This window comes from Oncorhynchus gorbuscha, linkage group LG05, assembly GCF_021184085.1.
Source record: "Oncorhynchus gorbuscha isolate QuinsamMale2020 ecotype Even-year linkage group LG05, OgorEven_v1.0, whole genome shotgun sequence".
NCBI lineage: Eukaryota > Metazoa > Chordata > Actinopteri > Salmoniformes > Salmonidae > Oncorhynchus > Oncorhynchus gorbuscha.
In genome coordinates this window covers 51,658,781-51,686,628 of record NC_060177.1, presented here as the reverse complement: position 1 = coordinate 51,686,628, position 27,848 = coordinate 51,658,781, and positions in this window count along the sequence as shown.

Sequence of the window (27,848 nt, the reverse complement as noted above, 5' to 3'; positions counted from 1 at the left end):
TTAGAACCAGCGACCCTTCAGTCACTGGCCCTAGTTTGCCTGCAACTCCAAACTGCAACGATCTATTCGCTGATTTATAGGTCATAATTCCTTCAGTGTTTTTCATCATGAATCTTGGTCTGAAAGCAGCTCTGCGTAGTGGTCACAAGCTGGCACAGCCACAAAGTCATACAATCTCATTTTAAACCTAACCCTAATCTCAATCACACTGCTAACCCTAATGCCTAACCCTAACCGTAAATTAAGACCAAAAAGCACTTTTTTTCATGAATTTTTACGATATAGACAATTTGGACTTTGCATGTGGCCTATTTAAAGGGAAATCGATCAGTTCTGCCTCCTGGACAAGACTCATGACAATAAACGTCAACCTACAATAATGCTTTTGCCTTTTGTCTTCGTTTTGAAATGTCTGATATTCCTTAATCCCCTATGAAAAAAAATGTGGATTAATGGTAGGGGCTAGAAAAACTATGGAGTCAAGTGAATTAACACCATAGTGGAGGTAATTGAGTTCGCTCAGCTACTCTTCAGTCAAATTGAATAGGAGATTCATAATAATCACAGTTTCACAGTTTGCATCAATCAATGCCCTTCATCTGGTCATGACGTCATCCTGTAGGTCATCTCATCTGGATGGATCAGCATCTTGTTTACTCATCACTCAAAAACACACTACATTATTACTGCACAGGAAGGAGGAGGACCCTCAGAGCCATGATAACTGACAGTTACCGCACAGCTGGCATCATTTTGTGGCCTCCAAAGGAGCTCTCGCGTAAAAAATGGTCTTGTTCACTGGATTCTCATGGAAATCTTGAAACATTACAAACAATTTTGTATTTCAAAGAGAAACATTTGCATTGTGAAGGATTGTTTACAATTATAGAATAGCCTCCCAAAATAATAAATCAGTTTGTCTTGTTAGCACATAGCTACCTATACCTTACTTTAAATGGATTTAAACGTCCAATGCAGGCATTTTTATCTCAATATCAAATCATTTCTGGGTAACAATTCAGAACCTTACTGTATTGTTTACAATTAAAATGGTCAAAAAGAAAGAAAAATAGCTTCTTAGCTAAATGGAATTTCTCAATCAACCATTTTTCTAAAACTATCTGGGAGAGGTCTGAGTGAGAGAGGGGCCTAATTGGAGGAGCCTAATGAGAGGGACGAGTAACCGGAAACTAGCTGTTATTTGCAGAAAAAAAAGAAAAACTCTCTTTGTTACATTTGATCGATTCACAAAACTACATTTTCACAATTTCACAGTATTATTCCAACCTCATGGTGTATATACAGTTGAAGTCAGAAGTTTACATACACTTAGGTTGGAGTCATTAAAACTCGCATTTCAACCACTCCACAAATTCCTTGTCAACAAACTATAGTTTTGGCAAATCGGTTAACACATCTTCTTTGTGCATGACACACGTAGTTTTTCCAAAAATTGTTTACAGACATTTTTTCAATTAGTAATCACTGTTTCACAATTCCAGTGGGTCAGAAGTTGACATACACTAAGTTATCTGTGCCTTTAAACAGCTTTGAAAATTCCAGAAAATGATGTCATGGCTTTAGAAGCTTCTGATAGGCTAATTGACATAATTTGAGTCAATTGGAGGTGTACCTGTGGATGTATATCAAGGCTTAACTTCAAACTCAGTGCCTCTTTGCTTGACATCATGGGAAAATCAAAAGAAATCAGCCCAAGACCTCAGAAAAAAAGATTGTCTGGTGAGCATCCTTGGGAGCATTTTCCAAATGCCTGAAGGTACCACGTTCATCTGTACAAACAATAGTACCCAAGTATAAACACCATGGGACCACGCTGTCGTCATAAACCTCAGGATGGAGATGCGTTATGTCTGCGAAAAGTGCAAATCAATCCCAGAACAGCAGCAAAGACCTTGTGAAGATACTGGAGGAAACAGGTACAAAAGTATCTATATCCACAGTAAAACAAGTCCGAAAGGCCGCTCAGCAAGGAAGAAGCCACTGCTCCAAAACCGCCATAAAAAAGCCAGACTACGGTTTGCAACTACACATGGGGAGAAAGATCGTTCTTTTTGGAGAAATGTCCTCTGGTCTGATGAAACAAACAAAGAACTGTTTGGCCATAATGATCATTGTTATGTTTGGAGGAAAAAGGGGGAGGCTTGCAAGCTGAAGAACACTGTTGTGTCTTTGGCAGTAAATTGTTGGTTATCTGCACGAACCCAGTCTTCACTATGAGTCATATATACATCAATTGTCTTAAATAATTTATTAATTAACTAACTAAACAATCACAGAAGTGCACACACAAACAAACAAAGTAAATATGGTTACAAGAAATGATAGGGGAATGTGCCCTAGGGGGCTAAACCGGCATGGCGGCTTGTTAGACAAAAGGGGAGTGGGGGTCAGCTGAGGAGTCACAACTGAGGTGATAATTCTAACAATTGAAATGCTAATCCTTTGCACATGAATGCTCACTCATTCGGGAACAATTGCAATCAATATATATATATTTACACTCAGTGTGTTTACGCTCAGCATCTCTGTTGAAAAGTTTGTTTCTGTTAGAGAGTGTCCGTCCTCTCTCTCTCTCTCTCTCTGTCGTGTTTAGAATGGATAGTTCAGAGTGACATTCATTCATGTCGTTATAGAATAGGTGTTTCAGCGTTTGTCGGTCTCGCGTTCAATGATACCGAATTCCTAGCTGAAGACTAGTAATTAATATCAAAGACTTGTTCTTATTCTGTCGGTATCGATAGTCTAAGAGTTTAACCACGTGGGATGGTTAAAAGATTCAGCAGGCAGTTACACCAGCTCTGTCAGAGGAATGGGCCAAAATTCACCAAAATTATTGTGAGAAGCGTGTGGAAGGCTACTCAAAACGTTTGATCCAAGTTAAACAATTTAAAGGCAATGCTACCAACGAATTGAGTGTATGTAAACTTCTGACCCACTGGGAATGTGATGAAAGAAATAAAAGCTGAAATAAATAATTATCTCTACTATTATTCTGACATTTCACATTCTTAAATATAGTGGTGATCCTAACTGACCTAACACAGGGAATTATTTGCTCAGATTAAATGTCAAGAATTGTGGAAAAACAGAGTTTAAATGTATTTGGCTAAGGTATATGTAGACTTCCGACTTCAACTGTGCCTCTAAAAATAATGTATTCAAATCTGCTTACACTTCCATCCCCATCTAGGGGTCTATGGGAGGAGATATCTACATCCACAGGCCAGAGTGTGTGTGTGTGTGTGTGTGTGTGTGTGTGTGTGTGTGTGTGTGTGTGTGTGTGTGTGTGTGTGTGTGTGTGTGTGTGTGTGTGTGTGTGTGTGTGTGTGTGTGTGTGTGTGTGTGTGTGTGTGCGTGTGCGTGTGCGCATGCACCTTTTGCCAGATACACACTGCCCCTGCAATTGTCAGATCACAATTTACTCTGGCAAAAGAATAACATGTTCCTGTCCTCAGAAATCCCAACTGTATTTCCCCTTATCCCCCTCAGTCAGGGGAGGGCTGTGATCTGATCTGTAAGAAGGGTTGAGATAAGTTATGGAGTGAGGTGAAATGAGGAATGGGATGGGATGGGGGAATGGGGTTGGTTGCATATACCATATGATAATAATCACGATTAGAGTGGATAGGTTAGGGTGGATGATTAGGTTACAGTTGATTAGAGTGAATAGGGTAGGGCCCATCTCAGCCTGTACTGAGGGACTGTGCTAAATAGGCAAGCATCTCCACCCCTCTCTGGGACCCGGATAAATCCATCTTCCGCTGTGACTAGGCAACCAGTCTTAATGTTGTGCACACATAAACTTGTGCTCCTCTCTAATTTAGTTCTGGTGACGCTTCAGTTTTTACCTCAGCTGAACAATCTAGCCATGACTCACCATCAGTCTACTAGTGTTAACCATTGCCTATGACGGGACAGAGTTTCACTCCATGCTCTTTCTCTGTAAAGAAAAGGCATAGAAACCCAAATAAAAGCATGGAGAGTCTTACTATTTCTATAATTTTTCTCTCTGTAGCTTTACTCCAACCCACGTCTCTTCCTCACTTGTCTGCAGTATGTGACCTTGTTCTGCTCTTCACTTTGCACTAGATTCCAGACAACTTGAACATGTAACACAGTTCTACTATAAATGGTTCATGCTAATTACATTTGATGATCATCCAATCCAGTGGTTCTCCCACTGTTTTTATTCATTGTAAATTTCTGTAGAAACTTTGCAATACCATCCATGATAGCAGCACCCTATCCCATTCCCTGTCCCACCCTACTTACAGTACTTGTCCCTGAAACCATGTCTCAAAGCTACTCCACTCCTTACCCCAACTCCCGTCTCACCTAACTCCCTTCCCTCACCCCTCTGCCCCATCCTCACACTCTCATCAGGGCCGTATGTGCCCCTCAGCCAGCAGGCACCATGGCCCATGAAAATGTGTTTTTCATCTGAAAGTTCAAGGTGCTAGCATTACAGGTTGCAGTAAAGACATTTCCACCCTTGAAATAGAGCATCCTTATCAGAAATTAGACAAGACTGAAACAAGGCTTCAGCATAACTACACACTTTCACTAAATAACTCAAATCAAAAGCATCACCTTGTATCTTCCATAACTCCAGCAAATGAATAAAGATGAGCAACATATTACAATTCCAAGTATCGAGCATAAGCATTCTGTCTATAATGATACAATGTTATGATCTAAATAGCCCTCTTGTGATTCCCACAATAAACCGCTGACAGATAATGCCTGGAAATCCCAGTCAGTATAAAATGTTCATATGGGACTGTCCGGTCCTGCTTTGTCCTGGGATGCTCAGATTAGATTTGGAGCCTTGGGCAGAGAACAATGCCATACTTAATGTGAGAGCTGACAGAGAAGGCAGTTGTTTGAGGGATGCAAATGGATATATTGTGTTCTGGACCCAAAAGCTGCCAACATTGTGATGAATAATAACATTTGATTCAGTTCCTCCATCTCTCACTTAGTATGTTGAAATCTTAGGCTGACCTTTCCCACAGTACTTTTCACTTCGGGGTGGAGTTTGGGCAAAACACTGGTCTAGCCTATATCACACTAGTCTATGTGTCATTCCACAACATGAGTGCTTTCTCTGTCCATTTGATATTTTAAGTCGTAATTGTGCACCAATATTGAATTTTAAAAGCCTGTTATATTAAATGAAATGCACTTTAATATGGACCACGTGGATAATTGTTATGAGAATTTCGTTATCAATGTTCATAAACTTCAATGAATCTACTCAGTCTGCAAACCAGAGTTCGTAAGGTTCTGGTTTAAATGAAACAGACAGATTTCCCAGCTTACAATAGTCAAAACGTTTTATTCACGAGAGCACTCTGAAGTCCATTATACAAACCCAGTCTTTATAATCTTAAACTACGCCTTGCTCAGACAGTCGGTATTTTACCACTACACAGATACATTGTTTATTCTGCAACATGTTTCATAATTTTCTGCAAGCCTAACAGTTTCTCCCCTCCACGGGTGGAGACAGAATGTCCTGTAAGGAACACAGTATTACAACTTGTCTGTCGATAGCTCCTCTTATCATTTGTTTCCCACTTGCCCCTGCTTACATACTAAAAAGGAACAAAAGGTCCTTGTTCTAATTCTGACTAAAACTACACCCAGCATCAGACTATAGTTTTATGATTCTAATACATTTCATACAATTATATGGTTTCAGGGTGGACTATTTTTAGTCATTCTCTTACCATTACCTTAAACATATAAATCATATGAATTTCTATCATATCAATAATTCAATAAATCAGATTTTTTTTAGATGAATTAAGACTTCCTAAAGTGCCAAAATTGTGCAATTTGACATGTCCCTCTGTGATTTCCAGGAAGATTTTAAGTGTGCAGAGATTTTATCCTGTTTCTCCAGTTTTGCCTTTTGCCTCCAGCACCTTCACAAACCAGCTTTGGGTGTGCGGTAGTTTCTGCCTATAGCCTACTGAACCCCAAAATGTCTCCAAGTGTTCACTATCATTGTAAAGTCTTAGGTATTTTGCTGCTTTGAAAAGTACGTTTGTTATTCATTTCGTGTGATTAGTGATTCATTTACATTTGACCCTCATTAAACGAAAGCCCTTTATTAAATGAAATGTGTCAAGGTCAACCCTGTTAAGTGAACTGAACTCTCATTTTTATATGGTGAAATTATAACAACAAACAAATCAAGAGAAACACTGAACACAGTATAATCATACATCTAATAGTTAAATCATAGTGTAAAAGCAGGTGAACTGGTTTTACTCTTTTTGCCCATTTTCTGATGTCTTGTGGTGGAAAACTGAGTGGCTCGAGCATAACAAGTCAACCCTGCTAGCCATAGATACACAGGCTAGAAATGCTTTAACAATTACTTCTTTTTTTGTGAAGGTTGCATTCAATTGTGCCTCCCTGTTGCACACAACAAGCTTCCATTCCCCCTGTCACAAGGGGATTTAAAGCTGATTTAAGATGAAATTGTCAACCCTGTTACCTTCTTTGTCACTTAATAGTTACTTACTATAGTCATTATTTTATTAACTTTTGAGAAGGGAAAAGGTATGTGACAGTATAACAGTCTTATGATGATTATAACATTTGTTACCACTTTCAATTCTTGCACATTTTCTCATAAAAAGTATTTTTCAACACTCGGTCCGTTCCCGTCAAATTTGCCAAACTGCTAACCTTGGAACCAATCAGAACTCCTGTACATACCCCTCGTGATAAAGGCAGCCAATGGCCTGCTTCTATCTACCATGTAAACACAGCCTCTTGTGAAAACACGAGCTGCTGTCTGATGAAGAGGAACAGATCTAGCTAGCTCCCAAAGACTGAAATAAGATAAGTATCTGTTTTCGAGTGTACTTGATATATGCAGCATGCAAAACAAATTGCCTTGATCGTACAAAGAGGTAGCTTTGGTAACTGTTGACAATTTAGCCAATTTATTGAAAACATGCCAATGTTACAGTGACACTAGCCTAGCCAGCTATTCCAAATGTCAATTTGTGTTTCATTAGCTATCTCTGTCAATGTATTACATTTTATTATCATGTTTTGGCATGATTATGCACTGCTCAAAAAAATAAAGGGAACACTAAAATAACATATCCTAGATCTGAATGAATGAAATATTATTATTAAATACTTTATTCTTTACATAGTTGAATGTTTTGACAACAAAATCACACACATTATCAATGGAAATCAAATGTATCAACCCATGGAGGTCTGGATTTGGATTCACACTCAAAATTAAAGTGGAAAACCACACTACAGGCTGATCCAACTTTGATGTAATGTCCTTAAAACAAGTCAAAATTAGGCTCAGTAGTGTGTGGCCTCCACGTGCTTGTATGACCTCCCTACAACGCCTGGGCATGCTCCTGATGAGGTGGCGGATGATCTCCTGAGGGGATCTCCTAACAGACCTGGACTAAACTCCTGGACAGTCTGTGGTGCAATGTGGCGTTGGTGGATGGAGCGAGACATGACATCCCCGATGTGCTCAATTGGATTCAGGTCTGGGGAACAGGCAGGCCAGTCCATAGCATCAATGCCTTCCTCTTGCAGGAACTGCTGACACACTCCAGCCACATGAGGTTTAGCATTGTCTTGCATTAGGAGGAACCCAGGGCCAACCGCACCAGTATATGGTCTCACAAGGGGTATGAGGATCTCATCTCGGTACCTAATGGCAGTCAGGCTACCTCTGGCGAGCACATGGAGGGCTGTGCGGCCCCCAAGAAATGCCACCCCACACCATGACTGACCCACCGCCAAACCGGTCATGCTGGAGGATGTTGCAGGCAGCAGAATGTTCTCCATGGTGTGATGTTTGGATGTACCGATCCTGTGCAGGTCTTGTTACACGTGGTCTACCACTGCGAGGACGATCAGCTGTCTGTCCTGTCTATCTGTAGCGCTGTCTTAAGCGTCTCACAGTACGGACATTGCAATTTATTGCCCTGGCCAAATCTGCAGTCAGTGCCTCTTTGCTTGACATCATGGGAAAATCAAAAGAAATAAGCTAAGACCTCAGAAAAACATTCATAGACTTCCACAAGTCTGGTTCATCCTAATGTGGCATTTATTATGTCAACATGAATGAAAATAGTGGGTACTTGATTACTGTATTAGATGTAGATTCACACTTCTTGTCTCATACAATTTTGTATGTTTGAATTGTTACTTGGAATACGAGTGATAGCTTAAATGTTCCTTGACCTGGAAAGACATGCTAGATAGTGATAAAACTATCTGCTCCTGATCTACTTGTTGTAACTAGCTACAGTGCCTTGCAAAAGTATTCAAATCCAATTTAAAATCAAAATTACTTATGTAGCACTTCTTACATCAGCTGATATCTCAACCTGCTGTACAGAAACCCAGCCTAAAACCCCAAACAGCAAGCAATGCAGGTGTAGAAGCACGGTGGCTAGGAAAATCTCCCTAGAAAGGCCAAAACCTAGGAAGAAACCTAGAGAGGAACCAGGCTATGAGGGGTGGCCAGTCCTCTTCTGGCTGTGCCGGGTGGCGATTATAACAGAACATGGCCAAGATGTTCAAATGTTCATAAATGACCAGCATGGTCAAATAATAATAATCACATTAGTTGTCGAGGGTGCAACAAGTCAGCACTTCAGGAGTAAATGTCAAGTGGCTTTTCATAGCCAATTATTGAGAGTATTTCTACCGCTCCTGCTGTCTCTAGAGAGTTGAAAACAGCAGGTCTGGGACAGGTAGCAAGTCCGGTGAACAGTTCATGGTTCCATAGCCACAGGCAGAACAGTTGAACCTGGAGCAGCAGCACGGCCAGGTGGTCTGGGGACAGCAAGGAGTCATCATGCCAGGTAGTCGTGTGGCATGGTCCTAGGGCTCAAGTCCTCAGAGAGAGAGAAAGAAAGAGAGAATTAGAGAGAGCATACTTAAATTCACACAGGACACCGGATAAGATGGGAGAAGTACTCCAGATATAACAGACTTGGCCCCCTTGGCTTTTTTCCTATTTTGTTGTACTACAACCTGTCATTTAAATAGATTTTTATTTGGATTTCATGTAATGGACATTAACAAAATAGTCCAAATTGGTGAAGTAAAATCAAATAAAAACTTGTTTGAAACAATTAAAAGTATTTTTGTTTTTTTAAGTAGTGCGTGCATACAGTGTGGAGAACACGTATTTGAAACTTTAAAAAAAAAATATATATTTTATTTCACCTTTATTTAACCAAGTAGGCTAGTTGAGAACAAGTTCTCATTTGCAACTGCGACCTGGCCAAAATAAAGCGTAGCAATTCGACACATACAACAACACAGAGTTACACATGGAATAAACAAAACATACAGTCAATAATACCAGAAACAATAAATAAATAAATAAACAAATACTAGAAATAATAGAAACACTGCCGATTTTGCAGGTTTCCCTACTTACAAAGCATGTAGAGGTCTGTAATTTTTTATCATAGGTACACTTCAACTGTGAGAGACGGAATCTAAAGCAAATATCCAGAAAAACACATTGTATGATTTTTAAGTAATTAATTTGCATTTTATTGCATGAGTATTTGATACATCAGAAAAGCAGAACTTAATAGTTGGTACAGAAACCTTTGTTTGCAATTACAGAGATCATACGTTTCCTGTAGTTCTTGACCAGGTTTGCACACACTGCAGCAGGGATTCTGGCCCACTCCTTCATACAGACCTTCTCCAGATCAGGCAAATGACAGTTCAAGGCAGGCGGGGGTCGATAATCCAGAGTAGAGGCCAAGGTACAGGACGGCAGGCAGGCTCAAGGTCAGGTCAGGCAGAGTGGTCGGGCGAGTACAGGGTCAGGACAGGCAAGGGTCAAAAACCAGGAGCATGAGAAAAGAGGAACTGGAAAAAGCAGGAGGTGAGACACAAAACGCTGGTAGGCTTGAACAAACGAGACAAACTGGCAACAGATAGAAAACACAGGTATAAATACCCAGAAGATAAGTGGGGAAGATGGGCAACCTGGAGGGGATAGAGACAAGCACCTGTGAAACAGATTAGGGCATGACAGTACCCCCACTCTAGGGACACCACCTGCATTCCACCTGGGCTGAAAGCTAGTTGACTGGGGTGCCGGTGGTGAAAGTCAGGAACCCAGCACCTCTCCTCCGGGCCATAACCCTCCCAGTCAACCAGGGACTGGAAACCCCTGTCTTGTGTTCGAACCCTCAGGAGGCGTCTTACCGTGTACGCTGGCTGGCCATCGATAACACGGGGAGGGATGGGCCTAGAAACAGAAGACAATGGGCATTCAGACATGGTTTTGACTCTAGACACAGAAAAGGTAGGGAAAATGTGGAGGGTAAGAGGCAACAGAGGACTAACAGCAGAGGGGCTAATGATCTTGTAGCGGGAGGGAAAGGTCTCAGCTTCCGGGGGTGTAGCTGCGGCACTATAGCAGCGTGATAGCGCCTCAGGCTTGACCATATTCAATACCGGTCGATGCTGTGGAAGAAAAGTGGCCCGGGCCTTACTGAATCCCTCCTGGAGGTCCTGGTGCTCTGTGAAGCTGGCGGAGAAGTCTGGGGCAATTCCCAAGCCCCCAGGAAGACATCCCGGGGCAGGCAGAGCTGACTTCAGGAAATTAGTGTGGCAGGGTGAGCTTCAGTCCACGATAGCAACAATATCCCAGTCAATGGAGGTATTGTGCCGCTGGAGCCAAGAGAATTCTAATGCCACGGGAACCTGCGGAGATTCAACCTCGCTGTGGTTCCCTGATACTCATAAGTTGAGAGGGGTAGTCTGGTGGGTGACACGGCCTATGGAGCACCCATCCAGCACTCTAACACCCATGGGAATGGAGAGGGGTTGAGTGGGGATGCCCAGCTCGGACGCCAGGGTAATGATGCGAGGCCATGAGACTGCGTACTCGTTCGGTTGGAGACAGCCTAGCCCTGCTGAGCTGCATCGGCTCAGGAAGAGGCGAATTGGCAGTCTCTTGTAGGGACGGATCCTACAAGAGATCCTAAACTCGGATCCTCGAGGGGACATAGACACTGGGGACTTCTAGATTTCATCAGATGCCAGGTTGGATCCCTGAGTGAGCGATTGGGACCGCAATCGGATCTCTTCTCCATCCTACGTTTCCGTAGCCGACCATCAATCCGGATGGTTAAGGCGATGAGTGAGTCGAGATCCGTCTGTAGTTCTCGGACTGACAGCTCACCCTTTACCTCCTCCGATAATCTGTGCAGGAATGTGTCGAGCAGCGCTTCCGGGTTCCAGGTACCCTCTGATGCTAGCCTGCGGAACTCCACCGCATCGTCTGCCACACTGAGGGTGTCCTGCCGAAGCTGGAGTAACTTCCAGACAGGTTCTCTCCCAGACACCGGAGCCTCAAACTTTTCTCACCTCCACCACGAATACCTCCATCCTGAGGCAGACGTTGGATTGTTGCTCCTAACCCGCCGTGGCCCAGGCGAGTGCCCTCCTGTACATCAGCATATTAATGCACACTATCTTCGAGTGGTCCGAGGGGAACGAAGAAGGCTACAGCTTGAAAACGAGGGAGCACTGGGAGAGAAAGGCCCTGCAGGTTCTGGAATCTTCATCGTAGCGCTCCAGGGGAGGTAAGCAGTGTTCCAGGGAAACTGGGGTGATTGCACTGCTTCCGAAGGCAACCCACGGATTGCTCCCACATCGCGTCCAAGGCTAGGTTGTGATGTTCGGACACGGCCTGGAAACCTTCCATCAGAATGCGAAGCAACTCCTCGTGCCTACCAATGGTGGCTCCTTGGGAGGAGGTGGCGTTGCGGAGCTGGTCCAAGTTTGCTGGGTCAGTCATGGCCAGTTCATACTATCAGGAATCAAGGTAAGACCCAAGTGTAGACTGTGTGAAGTAACAATGTTTAATGTAACAACAGGGTCAGGCAAACAACGGGAAAATGCAGGCGAGGGTCGATAATCCAGAGTATAGGACGACAGGCAGGCTCAGGTCAGGCAGAGGTCGATAATCGATAGGTGGAGCAAAGGTACAGGACGGCACGCAGACTCAGGGTTAGGGACAGGCAGAGTGGTCATGCGGGTGGGTACAGGGTCAGGACAGGCAAGGGTCAAATACCAGGAGGACGAGAAAAGAGAAACTGGAAAAAGCAGGAGCTGAGACACAAAGCGCTGGTAGGCATGAACAAACAAGACAAACTGGCAACAGACAGACAGAAAACCCAGGTATAAATATCCAGAGGATAAGTGGGGAAGATGGGCGACACCTGAGGGAGAGGAGACAAGCACAAGGACAGGTGAAACAGATCAGGGCGTGACAGAAAGTGGTAAATTGTGGAAAATTATGCAAAATGACTGAATATACCATTTCTTCTAACAACGTGTATTAACATCTGCTAGCCATATATTAATTTTCCAAAGTAATGTAAGATGCAATCTTAGGGCAAATGAACTTACCAGCCTAGGCAGGTTTAGCTAGCTCTGTAACTTAGCCCAATAATGTAGTTGTAGCCTTTTCTTGCAGACAATGACCAAACGTGCGCTCTTTGGTCTCATGGGTGGAATGTAATTAATATTTTTCATAATTTCATAATTAATAAAGATTATTTTAAAAATGGCGCATAACTTGGAAAAGCTAAACTAGTCATCGTGTGCATAATTGCCAACTCTTCTATTACCTTGTGTCAGTTTCTATTCAATCTAAAAAATATAAACTGGTTTGGCACCAGTTTGTGAATACTGCTTATCTAAGATTAGTTTAGTAACTCCGGTTTCTACACTATGAAAACATCTGTTAAAAACAGTCTTGGGGGAACTGATCTGGTATCACCGGCTAGGGAATAATGGATTCCATCCTATACCAACAAAAACAGGAAGCAATTTTGAATCTGTGGTTTGCAGTTTAAGATAAGGACATGAAACTACACTGACCAAAAATATGAACGCAAAATGCCACAATTGAAACAATTTTTACGGAGTTACAGTTCATATAAGGAAATCATTCAATTGAAATGAATTCATTAGGTCCTAATCTATGGATTTCATGTGACTGGGAATACATATATGCACCTTTTGGTCACACATACCTTACAAATAAGGAATGGGCATGAATCAGAAAACCAGTAAGTATCTGGTGTAACCACCATTTGCCTCATGCAGTGCCTTACATCTCCTTCACATAGAGTTGATCAGGCTGTTGATTGTGGCCTGTGGAAAGTTGTCCCACTCCTCTTCAATGGCTGTGCTAAGTCACTGGATATTGTCGGGAACTGGAACACTGTGTCGTATACGTCGATCCAGAGCATCCCAAACATGCTCAGTGGGTGAGATGTCTGGTAAGAATGCAGGCCATGGAAGAACTGGAACATTTTCGGCTTCCAGGAATTGTGTACTGGGGCGTTGCATTATCATGCTAAAACATGAGGTAATGGCGGCAGATGAATTGTACGACAATGGGCCTCAGGATATCATCACGGTATCGCTGTGCATTCAAATTTCCATTGATAAAATGCAATTGTGTTCGTTGTCCATAGCTTATGCCTACCCATACCATTACCCCACTGCCACCATGGGGCACTCTGTCCATAATGTTGACATCAGCAAACTGCTCGCCCACACGTCGCCGTACACTCTTTCTGCCATCTGCCTGGTACAGTTGAAACAGATTCATCCATGAAGAGCACACTTCTCCAGCAGGCCAGTGGCCATTGATAGTGAGCATTTTCCCACTGAAGTCAGATACAGCGCTGAACTGCAATCAGGTCAAGACCTTGGTGAGGACTGTGAGCATGCAGATGAGCTTCCCTGAGATGGTTTCTGACAGTTTGGGCAGAAATTCTTTGGTTCTGGAAACCCACAGGTTCATCAGCACTCTGGATGGTTGATCTCAGATGATCCCGCAGGTGAAGAAGCCGAATGTGGAGGACCTAGGCTGGCGTGGTCTGCAGTTGTGAGCCCGGTTGGATATACTGCCAAATTCTCTAATATGATGTTGGAAGCGGCTTATGTTAGAGAAATTAACATTAAATTATCTGGCAACCGCTCTAGTTCACATTTCTGCAGTCAGCATGCCAATTGCACACTCCCTCAAAACTTGAGACATATTGTGTTGTGTGACAAAACTGCACATTTTTGAGTGACCTTTTATTGATAATGATGTGTTATGATCATGTGTAATGATCACCAGTGTAATGAACAAGATGTTTAACCAGCTTCTTGATATGCCACACCTGTCAGGCGCATGGGTTATCTTGGCAAAGAACTGCAGAACAGTTCTGAATTACAGAAATACACACAAAAAATATAAATACAAAATACAAGTATAGAAAACTAACACATTCATCAGTTCTGAGGTCCTCAATCAGCTTTCTGTGTAATATATCTCCAGACAGAAAGAATACCCACTAGAAAAATAGCAAGTACTCTACTAAACACTCACCATGTTTTCCCACGTACATGGACCTGCACAAAGCCTTGGATTTATTGCATTACGCTGTACAGTACTGACAGGTAATCAGTGAGTAATACACTAATTAGTAGGGGGATCACTACCTTAAAGTAATGATCCAAGCCAAATCTCTTGCTCTCTCTATCTTCACCTGAGAGGTCCAGGGTGTTTGAAGGGGGTTCAACTTCAGTAATGTCTTCCTGTCTCTGGCATTGTGCTATGGGATATTATACACATTATCTCCCTGACGCTATGTTACACTTGATACAAGGCCATTACTTAATCCACCAGTTTGTGGCTTTTTCAGCAACTGGCCTATAATTACTCAATTTCGATGGCCCAGTTCATTTGGATTTGAATAATTGTTTGGTGAATCTGCTCTGAATCTCACAGTATAGTGGTAGTGTACCTGGGCTGGCGGGCCATTGTGGTGAAGTCATTTCACAGTGTAGAATCAGGGGAGCTGACAGAGCTTGTTGTCACCGGTCTCCTGTCTCTGAGTCAATGTTGTGCCTCTGTGTTGGACGTCAGTATGTCCTGGGATTACACACACACACACACACACACACACACACACACACACACACACACACACACACACACACACACACACACACACACACACACACACACACACACACACACACACACACACACACACACACACACACACACACACACACACACACACACACACACACACACACACACACATTTACTTATCTATTACTTTCCATACAAATATGTCGATGGAGGAGCATGTCACAGCATGACTAAGTGAGTCAAGACAGCAGCAGGCAGCAGCATTTCATTACTTTCCTTTACAGCCGTTTCTCCATCAACACTCCTTTATGGGCCCAAAGCTCCCTCATTGTGGGGATTTGGTATTGTACGCTTTCCATTTGTCAGTGGATCACATTTCAGAGGCAGCCCATTTGTAATGTAACTCCTGATGACAATGCCATTGTACACAAATTACAGATACACATTTCTCAGTCCTCCCCTCAGGAATAGCAACTTCTTTCGCCCACCATAAACACAATGCCATAATAATGGTCTCATTATGAGAAAACCAGAGACATTTTGTCTGTAACAGGAGAGCACATTTTCTTGCACATAACATCCTCAATCGAGTTTAATGTACCTACTGGATGGTACTGTAGTAGGAGTTCCAATGGTTGTAATCCTCTCCCTAATATCAATTCCATGTGGCAAGCGGTAAACAAATACACCTCTTTTCTGTAAGGAACCTGTTTATTGAACCTCTTTCCTACTGCCTGGTGTATTTCAGCAGACTTCATTTCCAAGACCCATTCAACCTTTCAAAAAATTTGACTGACCCACCATTGTTGACAATTTTGAATGTGAATATACGATTAACTATCATGAAAACTAACGGAACTGATAGTGTCCTATCCACATCCCACCCCCTGTGCCCTTGTCTTCCCTAAGCCTTCTGTGGTCCACAGCAGAGAAGACAAAGAGGAAGCATGCTGCTAATGCTCTTCAGTGGAGATTTCTTTTTTTTAGTGGGGATCTCACCAAAGGAAAGACTTCCTGACCCACAATCCGCTTAAACTTACCAAGGGCGCAGTGAGTTACAGCTCCCCCTGCTATGACTCTGTCATGGATATAAGAGCGCAGAGGCAGATGTCTGGGGTGGCGCGTAGCAATCGATTTTTCCTGTCACCCTCCCAGTGCACCCGAGCTCTCTCTCCTATCAGCTCCTCAGAGCAGCACACTGAAGCCTGCCTGCCTGGCCCTCCACATCTGGAGGCTCTGCTATCTGCTCCATCAGATCCACAGGCCAATCCATACAACTATGGCTTGACACAAGCCTAATTAAACACAATTAGATAAATCCCCTGGACTCCAATATAATCCTCTAGATGGCAGCGAGAGAGAAAGGGGAAGAAACTTGGCAGGAGAAGGGGCAGCACATCCCCTGTGGAACAAAGCCAGGCAAAGCGTCTAATGTATTAAACACATGGATTAGAGATCAACTTCGGAGTCGGGCCACAGCCAGGCTGTGGTTTCCACTTTTCTTGGGGCTGACTTGGCCCAACAAGATCAGGGGCCCCAGTTAGTCTTGTGGGAGGCCGAAAATCCATCTATGCATGTGTAAATTGACAACTGTATAAAGATAAGTAAATATATCATAACCATGTCCGGAAGAATTTATTTTGCTTGAAAAGACGGATGCAGAGGAAATTAGTTTTCCACATTCATGAAATCGGAATCCCAGGATGAAAAAAGAAGGTCCTAGAGGGACCTCATATTCTATGATATGCTTATTTTATGTTCATCTCTCCTATTTGGTGAGTTAGACATTACAGTGGTAATAGTATATATATAGTATTATAGTTCTTATAATAGGCTTTTTCCAAAAATCTGATATACAAATATTTACCTACATTTTGAGGGCCTCAAAATGTTTTATTTGCACTGTGATTGAGAAAAACCTGTTTTGAGGAGCACTTAAATAGGAGCGCTCAATAAATAGGTCAAATAGAAGGAGGCCAACTTCAATTATTTCTGTGAAAAATCACCAAGCAAAAATATTAGGCCTATCAATGAAAAGAGACTATTGTATCTCTTCACACATTGCCATTTTATTACCTCTGATATTGTGCTACAAAGGCTGCAATATTTGCATAACCATGGAAAGATAATCTTGCACTTGACTCCCAGTATGGAGTCACTTTAAACAGGCCCACTTTGGCATGAATTATGCAGGGGTTTCAAGCCCCACTCCTGCCTAGGGAGGAAGTGCTCTCTCCCAGTCACAAGATATCAGCCCCTAATTCATTATTCAACATGCTGGAGCTGGGCCACTTTACTTCGCCCCTAGTTGGGCCAGGCCTTCTTCTTAGTCTTCTTCATCTCGCCACCCATTCTTGAATGGATGGACAGGGAGGGAGTTACCGTCAATGTTCCCTCTGAACTATGAGCTTGGATGTGTGCACAGTAGCCCGAGTGCCCCGCAGCTCCTGGGACTGCCTAGTCGAAATACCAGCTCACAGAGAGAAGCATGAGATTGAACTTCACTCAACTTTCTAGAGCAGTGGTAACCAACCTAGTCGATCACCAAACATTTCTGTATGAAAAATAACGATAAAGCCTTAATCTCGGGTTGTTGGCAGTAATTACACCCAATTCAGATGCCCTACGCACCGGGTAAGTGAACTGTTGCCATCTTGAACCATTTAAAGGTACAAATCCTGCCTTCCGAGGAGGCCCAGATAGCAAATCAAGTGCACTATATGTCTACCGCTGGCCAATCGGATGGCTCAGATGACCATGTCTGCAGTAATGTAGCAGGCATAAAATAAAGCTACAGCTAAGTTAATGCTGTGAGATTTCAAAACATTCACTCAGAGCTACAACAAGCAGTGCAGCAGTAATGAATGAGTAGACTATCTATAGGCGTGCGTTTTTGTTATTATTAGTGGCTTGGGTCTTTTTAAATATCGAGGAAAATTTACATTTCTCTGTTCATAGGAGCAACAACATGCATTTGTGCATGAGGCAGAAATAATGAGGTGCGACTAAAGTTTCCCCATCAGCTGGAAGACGGTGTCCCCTTTTGGTCAGTGTCAGTGGAGGAAAGGTAGAGCAGAGGGATGTTGAGATGCTGACCATCGGTCTGCTGCTCTCTCCCTCCGCTGAGACTGACCATTAGATGCAGGCACCATCAGCCCAGTCCATATATAAACTCCCAGTAAATCACCAATGTTTTAGCACTGAAGATGGCACAGTCATGCCCGAAAAAATTACTGGAAGTTTATATGGAATGTGCAACTCTTTATTTTTATAACTTAAAGTTTAATCATGATTATTCAGCTCCTCTACTTAAAAATATTTTATCTGGGTGTGCGCCAGCCATATAAGGAGACATTGGAACACAGCGCCTTCAAAATCTGTGACATTTCCTGTTTGAAATGTCATCTTGGTTTCGCCTGTAGCATCAGTTCTGTGGCACTCACAGATAATATCTTTGCAGTTTTGGAAACGTCAGAGTGTTTTCTTTCCAAAGCTGTCAATTATGCTTAGTCGAGCATCTTTTCGTGACAAAATATCTTGTTTAAAACGGGAACGTTTTCTATCCAAAAATTAAAAGAGCGCCCCCTATATCGATGATGTTAAGGAGAAGTCTATCTTTAATTCTGTGAATAACAGTTGTATCTTTTATCAATGTTGATTATGAGTATTTCTGGGATTTGATGTGGCTATCTGCAAAATCACTGGATGTTTTGGAATCAAAACATTACTGCACGTAACGCACCAATGTAAACAGATTTTCGGATATAAATATGCACATTATCGAACAAAACAAACATGTATCGTGTAACATGATGTCCTATGAGTGTCATCTGATGAAGATCATCAAAAGTTAGTGATGAATTAATTTGATCTATATTTCTGCTTTTTGTGACTCCTATCTTTAGCTGGAAAATTGCTGTGTGTTTTGTGACTTGGCTCTGACCTAACATAATCATATGTTGTTCTTTCGCTGTAAATCCTTTTTTTGAAATCGGACACGATTGGTAGATTAACAAGAAGTTTCTTTCATTTGCTGTATTAGACTTGTTAATGTGTGAAAGTTACGTATTTCTAAAAAATATTTTTGAATTTCGCGCACGGCCTTTTCAGCAGAATGTTGTTGAGGGGTTCCGCTAGGGGAATGCCTGCGCTAGAAAGGTTAAATCCGGTATAGCCTCAGTGTTCACAGTAAAAGCGTGCTGGAAGTTGGACAGAAATTTCACAACGTTCAAGTTTGCGCTCAGCAGAACTGAAATTTGCTCAGTGCAGAAAATAATTAGAGGGAACATTGGTTACCATTACTGGATTTCTGTATATGGCCAATGTGAGGAGGGCTGGTGACCCTGGTGTGTGAACGATTACATATACAGTGCCTTGCGAAAGTTTTGCCACATTTCAGGCTTCAAACATAAAGATATAAAACTGTATTTTTTTTGTGAAGAATCACCAACAAGTGGGACACAATCATGAAGTGGAACGACATTTATTGGATATTTCAAACTTTTTTAACAAATCAAAAACTGAAAAATTGGGCGTGCAAAATTATTCAGCCCCTTTCAGTGCAATAAACTCTCTCCAGAAGTTCAGTGAGGATCTCGGAATGATCTGATGTTGACCTAAATGACTAATGATGATAAATACAATCCACCTGTGTGTAATCAAGTCTCCGTATAAATGCACCTGCACTGTGATAGTCTCAGAGGTCCGTTAAAAGCGCAGAGAGCATCATGAAGAACAAGGAACACACCAGGCAGGTCCGAGATACTGTTGTGAAGAAGTTTAAAGCCGGATTTGGATACAAAAAGATTTCCCAAGCTTTAAACATCCCAAGGAGCACTGTGCAAGCAATAATATTGAAATGGAAGGAGTATCAGACCACTGCAAATCTACCAAGACCTGGCCGTCCCTCTAAACTTTCAGCTCATACAAGGTGAAGACTGATCAGAGATGCAGCCAAGAGGCCCATGATCACTCTGGATGAAATGCAGAGATCTACAGCTGAAGTGGGAGACTCTGTCCATAGGACAACAATCAGTCGTATATTGCACAAATCTGGCCTTTATGGAAGAGTGGCAAGAAGAAAGCCATTTCTTAAAGATATCCATAAAAGTGTCGTTTAAAGTTTGCCACAAGCCACCTGGGAGACACACCAAACATGCGGAAGAAGGTGCTCTGGTCAGATGAAACCAAAATTGAACTTTTTGGCAACAATGCAAAACGTTATGTTTGGCGTAAAAGCAACACACCATCCCCACTGTCAAAACATGGTGGTGGCAGCATCATGGTTTGGGCCTGCTTTTCTTCAGCAGGGACAGGGAAGAGGGTTAAAATTGATGGGAAGATGGATGGAGCCAAATACAGGACCATTCTGGAAGAAAACCTGATGGAGTCTGCAAAAGACCTGAGACTGGGACGGAGATTTGTCTTCCAACAAGACAATGATCCAAAACATAAAGCAAAATCTACAATGGAATGGTTCAAAAATAAACATATCCAGGTGTTAGAATGGCCAAGTCAAAGTCCAGACCTGAATCCAATTGAGAATCTGTGGAAAGAACTGAAAACTGCTGTTCACAAATGCTCTCCATCCAACCTCACTGAGCTCAACCTGTTTTGCAAGGAGGAATGGGAAAGAAATTCAGTCTCTCGATGTGCAAAACTGATAGAGACATACCCCAAGCGACTTACAGCTGTAATCGCAGCAAAAGGTGGCGCTACAAAGTATTAACTTAAGGGGGCTGAATAATTTTGCACGCCCAATTTTTCAGTTTTTGATTTGTTGTTGATTCTTCACAAAAAAATACAGTTTTATATCTTTATGTTTGAAGCCTGAGTCCAAGGGGGCCGAATACTTTTTCAAGGCACTGTAGGTTATACTATTGTCTCTAATTTTGAGCATTTCTGCTGCACTAGATCTACAGTATGTAGGAAATAGCATGCTCAACTCTCATCCCTCCTCCATGTGATATTCCATTGATAAGGCAGCATAAGATGCTGCCACACACCTTTATGAAGACTATAGTAAGTGGGACAGGGGGACCTGGGGATGTAAATGATCCCATGGAGTGGTGCTGGTCAGGAGACTTCCTGCCATATCACTATCACAGCATGGGATGTGCCTGGCTCTGGGCCAGAGGACTGAGTCACTGAACCTCAGGGCCACCTACAGACTATTCAACCACCTGCGTGATCCATGTGGGGCAGGAAGTGATGCCATTACTCATGGGAGAGTATGTGGAAACATAGTACAGCATCATCGGAAACAAGCGTGCCTGTGTGTGTGTGTCATGACCTCAACAAAACAGAGACATTTTGAAATAGAGTTTATTCACAATTAAATATTTTGTACTGTTTTATACAGTCTTTCTGCATCCTGTGGCTACATCGACAAATTTTACAACACCCCCCCCCTTCTAAAAATGAATGCGGATGGTTAGCAACACCTGCCAACCTCATTTAACACAGACACTAGATGTTGTGCTGCCTGGCCAAAAGCTTTGTTACAATATCAGCACATTAACCTTGCTACATTATACCTCACAGATGGATTGTGACCGTTTAGTCTGTACTCCCCTGTTTTTCCTCTGAAATGTTTCTGTTTTTCTGATATGAAAAACAATAGGACACTTGTAAACAGGAACTGAAATATGGGCAACATGTCTACAACATCCTCTTTTGCCAATCAAAGATATTAAAAAAGACCAAGTCAGTAAACTAAAGTAAACTAAACTAAACAAGTACTTACTTAAAAAAGAAAGGACCAGCTGATATTCTTTGTTATCTAACGTCACCAACATAACAGACGAGGTGTAGATTTGTAGGCCTTGGTAGTGGATCTATCAGTATAAATTAGGTCACGGTTGTGCAATTGGAGGTCCCGAGAGGTGTGGGCTGGGTTTTGGGTCATCTGTGCCCCAGACACAGCTGAGAGCCAGTGGGCAGCGGACCCAGGAGTTCCACCCTCCCCTCTCCTCTTCTTCAACCCTCCAGTATAAAGCTAGGTCAGAAAAACACTGTTGGTGATCTCGTGTGTATGTGTGTGTGTGTGTGTGTGTGTGTGTGTGTGTGTGTGTGTGTGTGTGTGTGTGTGTGTGTGTGTGTGTGTGTGTGTGTGTGTGTGTGTGTGTGTGTGTGTGTGTGTGTGTGTGTGTGTGTGTGTGTGTGTGTGTGTGTGTGTGTGTGTGTGTGTGTGTGTGTAAATGTGCACATAGTGTGCATGCGTATGTGTGCGTAAGTGTGTCTGCTTGCTTGCATGTGTGTATGGATAGAGGTAAGGTCTTGGTCATGTGGTTTCCATGCCCTTCCTCAGCCCTCAAGCACAGGTGCAGCTGGGAGGGGGCAGGTACCAGATGGGACCAGGGTGGGACAATGTGGATCTATGCAGGTTGAGATGGCATGGCAGTCATCTCACATCGCTCTGCATATTATTCATGCCTCATTAAGCCCAACGAAGCACAATGGGCATCTGCCATTGTCAGAAGAGGGTGGAAAGTGTCTCTTTATGTAACCGTTATGTTTCCTACTGACTAGTCTGATCTCAACATCTCTCTCTCTCTCTCTCTCTCTTTCTCTCTCTCTCTGTCCCCCTCTCTTTTGAGTGCTAGTTCTGACTTTCTCTCATCTCCCTCTCCTTGTGTCACAGTCACACCCTTTATGTCCTTCTCTAATTTTCACATTTCACTCAAGATGTGTACTTGCTATTTTCACTAGAATGTAAAACTGTAAAAATGTCATTGATAGATCAGACAAAGTTTCACAAAACATGTAAATGACTTTGAAATGCTAATATATCTGAAATGTGTATTGCCAATCATTTCAGTTAATCAATGCTGTGAGATTTTAGCTACTAACAAGTTTGATAAAGTGTAAATAATCAGATTTGAAAATTATATATATTTGGCCGTTTGTCAAACATATTAATTAAATATCGCAAACATTTAACAAAATGTTTACGTCCGTTAGCATGTCACTTTATGCGCTAATAAACTTTGACAGAATTAGCTTGTTAATAATTCTGCCTGTTGCTATCCACACTGTTAAAAATGATAGATGGGGTGTAAACAGCTGCTGTTTCAACATGCATTTGGTGTAAACCGGGACATGCAGACGTGTGTGTGTGTGTGATGTTTGACACATTTTCACAGAAGGGGGTTGTGTTATCCTTGTCTTTTGGAATTGGACCTAAGGCTGTGTCTAATTGGAATCTTCACACTTCCAGGCTTGACTCGCATTGACACCCTTCAACCTTGGCTCTCCTTCCTGTATCATTCAAAGGGAAAACAATGTTGAGGAACATCTTTCTCTTTGCAGAGACGATTAGCATCTCCACTTTGACTCTGTGTATCTTTATACCTCTTCTCGTTCTTCATTCTCTCTTCGTCAGATCAGTAGTATGTCATTGATGTGAAAAAACATTTGTGTGAAAAGATGAACTTCTCAGCTCTAGAACAGTAATCAAAGAGACACAGGACCCTGAGAGAGGCCCTGAGCAGAAGGTCAAAACTGTCTCGAACAGAATCACCATGTTGGGGCTACACAGATTGGTGTGACATATTTGTCTCATATTTAATGCAAAGGCTCTACCAAGGGGTTTGCCGCCACCTCGCGCAGGGTCCACCCATCACTGGGTGTCGCTATTTTTCATGGTCCTTTGAGCAGAATGGGAACAATAGCCCTGGAACATAGCCAGTAGAATCAGAGTGCAATTCACACTGCCCCGAGCCAACAGCCAGCCAGGGACAAGAGCATGCATGAACAACACAAGAGACTCAACACAGAGTGCTGTGATGTCAAACACCTCTGCTTCTGGGAAAATAGCCGTCGATACACTTCTCCATACATTTCAATGGCACACTCCCAGAGGCCTTGCTCTCCTTTTAGCATCAAAGGGCCTGGCTATCGGCTTGATTTCCCCTTCCCATCAGAGCACATTGATCAAACAGCGCACTTAGGCTGTTCAAGGTGGACATTAGAGCTGATGGAATCTCGTGCCACCCTCTGTGGTGTTGAAACAAAGGCCATTATGTCTGATTGCACTCTCCATCTCTCAGTGTTGGACATTAGATGACTTGCCAGGTATTTATACACACGGCTCCCACCCCACACAGACCAGTAGCCCCATGCTACCTGCTCTCAGTCTGAGGTGAAGTGGAGGCTTTTTTATGCTAGTGTTATTGTGGCTGATTAGCCAGGGAGTAAGGCCAGCGGAGAAATGATTGGCCTTAATGTTACTGAGCTCAGCTTTGGGACTGAGGACTTAAGGGATAGATTTCTTTGGCCATAGCTTGATCTATGAAGGGGCCATCAGTCTAAATGTATGGTTTGATGGAGTCATTGTAATGAGATAAGAGATCACATTTTCTGTGGTGTTAAAGTGACCTGAAGTCGATGAATGAAAGGATCATTACATATTTAAATTATTGAGACAAACATAACCTATGTGGTGAAGACTAACCTCTAACCGAAAAGGAGTACATGCTAGCCTACAGTACATATTTCTATGTACTGTTTCTATGTACTGTAGGCTAGCAACAAGCACTGTCAATACAAAAAAAATTAACTAAAGCAAGCAGGCTTGCCACTGTTGAAGCCTGTTAATAATGTGAAGCAGTCACATAGTTGGTTGATGCGGCATAGGCACGTGGATTTCTGTTCTTTCTGTAAGCATTTTTTTTTACCCACACTTAATCTTCCATGCAAAGGAGAGATAATGCTCAACTACTTGCCCAAACGTTTGCATTGTTTTCATTGTAATGCTAATTTGGCTGATTTGAGGTGAGTCAATAATTGAGACTGGGCTTTGGAGAAAGCATGCAGTTACCAAGGAGACCTTGACTTAAAACACTCCCTTGTCAGTCACAATAAAAACTCTGTCTCCTAGCACGGAAAACAACATCCTGTTGCACCCGATGCCTGCTCTTGCTCCCGTAGGGTGAACACACTGGAGGTGCGTGGGCGGATGCGTTGTGTACATAACAGCGTTCCATACAGATGTAAAACTCCTCAGATTTTAAACACAGTAGCACAACAATGCTCTGTGTCTCTGTGCTCCCGGGCCAAAGCACTGCATTACATCCAGCCTCATGTGTGGAGAAGATTGATGGACAGCTTCAAACAAATAGAACCCTCATTCTATTCACATGTGGACACCATGTGAGAACAAAGCAACCTGCCCTCTCTGGGTTCTTTTTTGTCTACGAACAATATTTCTCAGAGTACATGTTTGTCTAGCAATTTATCTGTGTTTATGTATGTTGTAGCACATCAAGGTTTAAACTAGCAAATAGGGGTGTGAACTAAAATGTAAAAACAAAATTGGGATCCTTAATGTTAAGAACAATCCCTAACAAAAAACTGACATTAAAATCACATGTGCAGTTACTTTCAGCCTACTTTGGTGAATTTGCGAGGCATGCAAGATACAGATTACCATGGTTCTTTCTACGTGCCCTCTCCTCTCTCTCCCTTGCACTGGCAGCATCGCATTGGTGGAAATCAAGACAGTTTTCAGGGCATGCCAGGGGCAATTTAGAGTTTTAGCTAACCATAGCCTTAACCTAATTCTCGTTACCTGCCATGTTAATTCTCCTAACCTGCCACTTTAATTCTCCTAACCTGCTACAAAAAGTAACTTCTGCTAGTCAGAACCGGCAGACCTACCCTGAGAACAGTTTTGGTTTACACTCATTTTGTCACGTGTGCTCCCTCTCTGGCCTCTAGGTCTCCAGGCTGCTCGTTATGGAGCACACCGGTCACCATCGTTACGCGCACATGCACGTCATCAGACTCACCTGGACTCCATCACCTCCCTGATTACCTTCTCTATATGTCAATCCCTTTGCTTCCTTTGGTTCCTTCCCCAGGCATTATTGTTTCTGTTTCTGTTTCAGTTTTATGTCTGTGCGTTGTTTCTTGTTTTGGATTATGTTTTCATTTATTTATTAAATGATTCACTCCCTGAACTTGCTTCCCGACTCCCAACACACGTTGCAAATGTGATACAGCCTCACGCTGGCTCACCTGCTCTTTCTCTTCTCTAGTGATGCGAGTCTGTTAAGTCTTCTGCTTGTTGGTGTAGAATATCCTAGCCTATTCATTGATGATAGGCCCTGTTTTACTGAACTTGCGAGACATTGCAAAGCAAGAAATTGCAAGGTACACAATCAAATCAAATTGTATTTGTCGCATGCACCGAATTAAAAAGGTGTAGACCTTACAGTGAAATACTTACTTTCAAGCCTTTAACCAACAAAGCAGTTTTAAGAAAATAGAGTTAAGAAAATCTTCAGTAAATTATCTAAAGGAAAAAAGGAACAAAATAAATAAAAGGCGCTGTCGATGTGAATGGGGGCGTGTTCGGCCCTCCTTTTCCTGTAGTCCACGATCATCTCCTTTATCTTGCTCACGTTGAGGGAGAGGTTGTTGTCCTGGCACCACACTGCCAGGTCTCTGACTTCCTCCCTACAGGCTCTCTCGTCATTGTCAGTGATCATGCCCACCATCGTTGTGTCATCAGCAAACTTAATGATGGTGTTGGAGGTGTGCTTCGCCACACAGTTGTGGGTGAACAGGGAACACATTAGGGGACTAAGCACACACCCCTGAGGGGCACCCATGTTGAGGATCAGAGTGGCATAGGTTTTTGTTGCCTACCCTTACCACCTGGGAGTGGCCCGTCAGGAAGTCCAGGATCCAGTTGCAGAGGGAGGTGTTTAGTGCCAGGGTCCTTAGCTTAGTGATGAGCTTAGTGGGCACTATGGTGTTGAACACTGAGCTGTAGTCAATTAACAGCATTCTCACATAGGTGTTCCTTTTGTCCAAGTGGGAAAGGGCAGTATGGAGTGCGATTGAGATTGTGTCATCGTTGGATCTGTTCGTGCGGTATGTGAATTGGAATGGATCTAGGGATTCCGGGATAATGGTGTTGATGTGAGCCATGACCAGCCTTTCAAAGCACTTCATGGCTTCCGACTTGAGCGCTACGGGGCGGTAGTCATTTATGCAGGTTACCTTCACTTTCTTGGGCACAGGGACAATGGTGGTCTGCTTGAAACATGTAGTTATTACAGACTCGGTCAGGGAGAGGTTGAAAATGTGAGTGAAGACACTTGCCAGTTGGTCTCCAGAATGCTCTGACTACACATCCTTTTAATCCGCCTGGCCCTGTAGCCTTCTGAATGTTGACCTGTTTAAAGACATTGCTCACACAGCATGATCACACAGTCGTCCGGAACAGCTGGTGCTCTCATGCGTGCTTCAGTGTTGCTTGCCTCAAAGCGAGCATAAAGGTAATTTAGCTCGTCTGGTAGACTCGCGTCACTTGGCAGCTCGTGGCTGGGTTTCCTTTTGTAGTCCCTAATAGTTTGCAAGCCCTGCCACATCCAACGAGCATCAGAGCTGGTGTAGTAGGAGTCAGTCTTTGTCCTGTATTGATGCTTTGCCTGTTTGATGGGCATAGTGGGATTTCTTATAAGTGTCCAGATTAGTGTCCCATTTCTTGAAAGCGACAGCTCTAGCCTTTAGCTCAGTGCAGATGTTGCCTGTAATCCATGGCTTCTGGTTTGGATACCTACGTACAGTCACTGTGGGGACGACATCGTCGATGCACTCATTGATAAAGCTGATGACTGAAGTGGTATACTCCTCAATGCCATTGGATGAATCCCCAAACCTATTCCAGTCTGTGCTAGAAAAACAGTACTGTAGCATCTGCATCATCTGGCCACTTCTGTATTGAGCGAGTCACTGGTACTTCCATTGCGAGATACATCTTTTGATTGCGATAGATAGACCTTATGGCTGACCTGCCTATACTGTTTCCCTCCCCTCGCTCTCAATC